Raw genomic sequence first — 6,211 nt, 5'->3', positions numbered from 1 at the left:
ATTCAACAGGTGTTTATTGAGCACGGACCATATACCAAGTATTCTTCTTGATGCCTAGGCTAAAATTGTGAACAAAGTAATATAACTTCCCTTCCTCCTTGTAACTCACAAAAGAGCAATTGAAGACAAAAACAATAGGAAAGAAGACTATGACAGCAAGAGATGTTGCAAAGATTGAATTGACAGAACCCTCTTTGTATTGATGGTCGAGAAAAGGAAGAATTCCAAGAAAATGGCCTTTAACCGAAGTAACAAATAAAATAGAAAAGCCATTGATTGAGAAGGGGTAATTTAATCAGTGTATGTTGAATTCTTCCCAGTGCCAAGAACATTCTGAAAAAGTGACTGGTACAATGATGTTGGCAATCCTGGACAAGTTGGAATTTTGATTCAGACAGGACATCCTTGTGCAATAGTCAACAAAACAACTGAAAAGGTGATTTTGAAATTCAAGAGAGAAATTAGGCCAAGGAAACTCTGATGAGGAAGTAATTTTTCAAGTTATCATCATATATGAAATTACCAAGAGAAAGAGAAAAGAATAAGAGACAACATCCAGAAACAGAAACTGTAACACTGACATTTATAAATATACACTGTAAAAGTAAAAAAGACAACTAAGTTAGAATAGAGATGGATATAAAATAATAGGAAAAGAAAAATGCCAGAATATCATCAAAATGATACTGATCTACATAAAAGAGTTTCTAAATGGATGGAGTCGTTAGTCTCAAAATGAGTAGAGGTCAAATAGAAAAAGATCAAAAAGAGAAATGTTTCAGAAGGAAAGCATGAGTTTAAGGCAAAAAAGCCAGAATACAAGAGATTGTTAGTTCAAGATTAGAAATGGGGCAAGTTCATATGGATTACCATTTTCAGAAAACTTGGTAGCAGGATGGATAGTCAGCAGGTTGAGGTAATCTTGGTTCTTTGTAGGAGAATTAAGAGATGTTTGAGTGTGATTATAAACTGAAGGGTAGCAGATTGTGCCAACCCAAAATATGCCTCTTTGGCATAAGGATTATCTGGAACTAACTATTTTGAGAAACTGCTTGCACAAGAGAAGCTCTGAAAATAGTAAAACTTCCCTTTTGTAGAGGAAATTTACATTAGAAATAGGGCCTGTAGAAGGAAGGGAGTTATTATCAAAGATCACTTTTTTTGTTTCTTTGTTTTGGACTGAAAGACTTATCTGCATGGCAGAGCAACCTTTGTTTACCAAACATTTCCTCTTCTCACTTACCCAAAAATTACTTCCCCATATCCTGCCCTCCCTACCCCAGCCCCCTACCGACTCCACTTCAAGACCCTTTCTTTAGCTCAGAATGGTGTATAAGCCCCAATTGTTTACCTGCCTTCTGAGTCTCATATACTTGTGGGGCTTTCCTTTGTTACATATGTAATTAATTTTCTTTCTATTGTTAATCTGTTCTTCTTACAGTGTATCTCAGCCAAGAACCCTAGAAAAGTAGAGGGAGAATTATTTTTCCTCTCCTACAGATCTAAAGAGAAGTTAGTGGTTAGACTGAAGATCCAAAAACAGGTGGTGATAGAATACTCAAAAAAGACATTATCATTTGGAATCTGGACCAGAGTCAAAGGGATTAGCATTAATACAGTAATGCATTAATACATTCCTTCTGTCAGGCAAGCAGAGAATGCTATATAAATATACTTTGGGTTACAGAGAAAAAAAACCAGAGGGTGTTTACGTATGAGAGCTTAGATTTTACTCAATAGAATAGGAGGAAGTTCATATTTCAGGTCTTCAGGTGAAAAAGGTGATGAGAAAGGTAATGAAAATTATGGAAATTTTATAAAGTACCTTCTTTATCTTACAATACCTTAGTGAAATTCAAGACCCCAGGAATTTAAACAAAGAAGGAAAAGAAGGGAGGAAATAAAAAAGAAAGGACATGTGTCAAGGGAGATATTGAAGGAAGATCTGAACTTTAGGGAAACAATCTGCCTTTCAATCCATTGAGGAATCGCTTTAGAACATGTAATTGAAATAATAATGATGAAAGAAAGAAAGAGGAGTGAGGGAGTAAGGAAGGGAAAGAGGAAGGGAAGGAGGGAGGAAAAGTAGGAAGGAAGGAAGGGAGGGAAAGGAAAGAAAGAAAGAAAAGGAAAGAAGGAAAGAGAGAAAGGAAATTATTTTCCTGGAAAAAAGTTATATGAAAAGACTGTACCAAAATAAATAAATAAATAAACACATTGATATATATGCTACATTTTCAACCAGACTAGCTGAATTAATATATTCTAGAATTCACTTGCTTTGGTAATCTTCAAATATTATCATCACATATATTTTGAAATTAATAAATTCAGTAATAAAATCAAAAAATATTTACAGGTCAAATGGAACTCTGGTTTTAAACAGCCAAGATTTTTATCTAATAGTGGAATTAGCAGGCATAAAAATGTGATAAATTTTTCTTATACTGGTTTGTGTGAATGGGTAAATAAAAGTGACGCTGGTTATCCATGTTCATTTATTACCACAATCATTGCTGTTAATGGTAATTGAAAAGATTTATTTGCATTTCAGCAGGTAAGACAAGGTGAGCATTTTATATAGATTACAATTCCTAAAGAGAGTATTTGAATTTGTATCTACTACATTGTTTTTCAAAGAGTGGCAAAATCATGAAGGAAATTTACTGCATGCCTGATTGCAAATGTTAGTTGAAATGCACAAATTTCCTCTTTGAAGTGTTTAATACTTTGCAGAGACAAACAGGGTTTAATTTAATAATGGGATGAAAGACCTGTGAAAGTAAAATATGAATAAACTGAAGTCACTGTAATTAAGAAAAAAAATGAAACAATCCTATGTTCAGAGTAATTCTAAAAAAATTGTCTAAGAAAAGCAGTTTTTGGACTGTGTTGCTTATGATGGTGCTATTTTTCATTTTTCATTTCTCATTTCTCTTCATAAATCAAGACTCTAACTCTGTATTTAGACTTTAACTGATGATCCCAAAAATACAATGTCTATTTCAGCATGAGTGCATAGTCTACTGTGTTTTCTCATGTTTTGCTCCATGATCGTCATTATGTATGAATGAAAGCAAAATGCAGTCAATATTCATGATGCTTCATCTCAATGAAGAATGTGTACTATAAACCTAACAAAATTGTAGCACAGATTTTAAAAAATGACATTTTTAATGATGACACTCAAACATTAAAACTCTTTTTTTAAAGCAATTTCTCTAATGATATTTGATGGTTTGTGGAGTTTTTTCACTGCTTTGTTTCACATCCAAAGTTGCTTTACATTAAAATAATCTGCCATTTGCATGAACTAGATAAAGTGGACTTCAAATTTAGTTCTCAAATATTTTCAGAAATCTTACAGTTTGCAAGTTTAAAAAATGCTGTGTATAACAGCCCACGAGCAGCATAAGGGCCATACCAGACTATAAGGATCACTACACAGATTTGAATCCATAGTGTTTCTTGAACTGTGTTCTGATTGCATACATAAGAATCACTGCATTTTCCTTAAAAAAATTAAAAAAAAATTAAAAAAACACTGCATTTTCCTGAACTCTCTGAGAGCTATTGAGCCTGAATTTCTTAGGAATGGTAGCCAGCAAGCTACAAATTTAATATTTTTCCCAGAAGACTCATCACCCTTAAGTTTGGAAACCACTGCCTCATGTTGTGCCATAGTCACAGGCAATTTTCACAGTTGTTGGGAAGGGAGGACAGTGATAGATATGTAGAAACAGGTTGGGACACTGAGTGAGGATTTCTTTGCTTGAAATGTAGACCATTGTAGACTTAACCATCTACATTTAGATGAAAAAGAGATACTGTCCTACCTGTGCTAGGCATAATTTTAAGATAATCCCTTCCAAGATATCCACTACATATAGCCTGCATAAGCCCTGGAACTGTGAATATGATGAATTTTACTCCTTATTATTAAGGTTCTATTATATGGGACAATTGATTTTAAGAAAGAAGGTTTATCCTAGGTGAAATTTGGTGACTTCTTAAAAGGGACTGGGCTCTTCCAGAAGTCAGAGATTCAACAAGATTCCCCATTGCTGGGTTTGCAAACAAACCATCGGCCATGTGGCAAGGTATGCTGGCAGTCTTCAGGATAGGAGTAAACAGAAGCCCCCAGATGACAGCCCACAAAGAAACAGGACTTTTGTCTTAATAACACAGAGCACCGAATTTAGTTAACAACCTCAGTGAACATGGAAACAAATTTTCTCTCACAACCCCAAAATGAAAATAAAGCAGTCCAAGAATTTGGTTTCAGCTTCGCAAGATCCTGAGTGGAGGATTCAGCCATTTCTCCTTGAATTTCTGACCTACAAAACTGTGGTCTAACAAATGGGTATTATTTTAAGTTGTTGCACTTACTGTGATCTGTTTCACAGCAATAGAATTAAAATATTATTTTAACATTTTAATACACGGATATGTACTCACTTAGCCCAAAAAGTGACTCTGGCCTGTGGTGATAGAGTATAACCCAACCAATGTGAGCTCACTCCTTGATGAGTCACAGAGAGAAACCACACCAGCTGAGTTGTTGCTAGTTTTAACTGTATTTGCAGCAAATAAGATGGGTAGTGGGATAACTTTCAAAGCTGTGACTCCCCAGGGAAGGGTAAATGGGTCCTTTTTACTTAGGATTAGGATGAATGTTGAGATAGGAAGTCTTTTTTTTTTTTTTTCCCCTTCAGTTTGTTTGTATTTTCCTGATGCCAGTTCTCAGGCCTTGACCTTGTACTTCAATGGTGAGTATAGCCCCTCCTTCTGCTGTTGTTTCTTGGTCTTCAAGTTTTCCTTGTGCTTATTCAGCCAGCCAGCAGCACATGGCATGTGTCTTCTTGGACCACAGATCTTCTTGGCTTAAACTTCTTACCCTTGAAGAGTTTCCTACAGTGCACTTTCTGAGTCTGGTTGATGATGGCAAGAACACAGGTGATAGACTGGCAAACAAGTTCAATCTTGGAGAGCTTGGAAGCCACACCACCTGCTGCTTTGGTGGTGCGCAGCTGGGACAGCTCCAACTTTGGGTCTTCTAGTTGCTTAAGCAGCTCCTCCTCCTTCTTGACAAAGGTCTGGAGGCTTAATCTTGGCCAGGTCTGCCCAATCTGCCAGCCCTGCAGACTTGTATTAAGAAATAGGTACAAGGTCAAGCATGTGCCTTAAGGAAACATGCTATACATACATTGCATGTTATGTAAGTGAGGCTTGTGCCCCTCCCGGGGCAGAGATTTTAGTATTTTAATGAGATAAAGGTTATTGTCAGTCATTCCAGAAGTCATTCCAGGCCCATGTGTTTAGAGATGGGAGTTGGGGGTTTAGCTCAAACTGGCCTGGGTAGTCTGGGTCACCAGAGTTCTTCTCTGGGCAGTTATTACTGCTTGAAGGATAGTTTCAGTTCCATCACAATATGTTATGCCTGTAAGGTCTCTTGTTAAGAGATAAACTGGAAAGAAAAGTTTAAAGAAAATGTGGGACTAAGGTCATGGGTATAAGCAGGTGAGCAGTAAAGGTCAGGTCTTGGGGCCTTGCTGGTGACAATAGGTGTGATCTGAACACAGCCACTCTTATGCACACTTTTACTTCCCTGAACCATGCATATGAGTGAGATTGGGGTTATAAACCAGCAGATATTACATACTGGAGTTAGGTTATAGAATCACCAAAATCTGCTGTGTCTAGGTTAAAAAAAAATTTTTTTTTATTAAGAAATCCTTGTAGGAAGAGCAGAATCCCCCAAATTTTAAAATTTTCCCCATCAGAAGTGATTTTTAAGGACTCTGAAAAGTTTACATATTATAACCAATATTGTAAGGTAAATTAATATTTTAATCGCTCTTACCAAAGAGGCATAAGAGCTTAATTGGAGTTGATGGTCCAAGATTGGGCACTAAAGCTGCCAGCACCATGCCTCATTCTCAGAACAATTATTTTCCTCACCAAAGAGAAGCTCATGAGTTCGTCTATTCAGCCAAAATAAATCAATTTTTTTCTCTTAATGTGTCCATAAGCAACATCTACTTTCCATTATTTCTTGTGGTCATACGAGCATTTCATTGACTATTTCCATAAATAGTTCCCACATGCCCATGCCTCCTTTAATGACTTTGTGAGTCTAATAAAGTGATTAGAACTCCTTACCCCTGCTGTGGCCTCTGCTAAACGATCTGAAAATACCCCTCCTGCTGGG

At 36.4% G+C, this 6,211-nt stretch overlaps 1 pseudogene; it reads right to left on the bottom strand.

The window, feature by feature from the left end:
- Positions 1 to 4,743: 4,743 nt before the first annotated feature.
- On the bottom strand, positions 4,744 to 5,930 carry LOC131825584 (large ribosomal subunit protein uL29-like; annotated as a pseudogene).
- Between the last annotated feature and the right edge of the window lie 281 nt (positions 5,931 to 6,211).

The sequence above is a fragment of the Mustela lutreola genome, chromosome 2 (genome assembly GCF_030435805.1).
Source record: "Mustela lutreola isolate mMusLut2 chromosome 2, mMusLut2.pri, whole genome shotgun sequence".
NCBI lineage: Eukaryota > Metazoa > Chordata > Mammalia > Carnivora > Mustelidae > Mustela > Mustela lutreola.
This window is presented reverse-complemented; position numbering and strand designations above follow the sequence as displayed.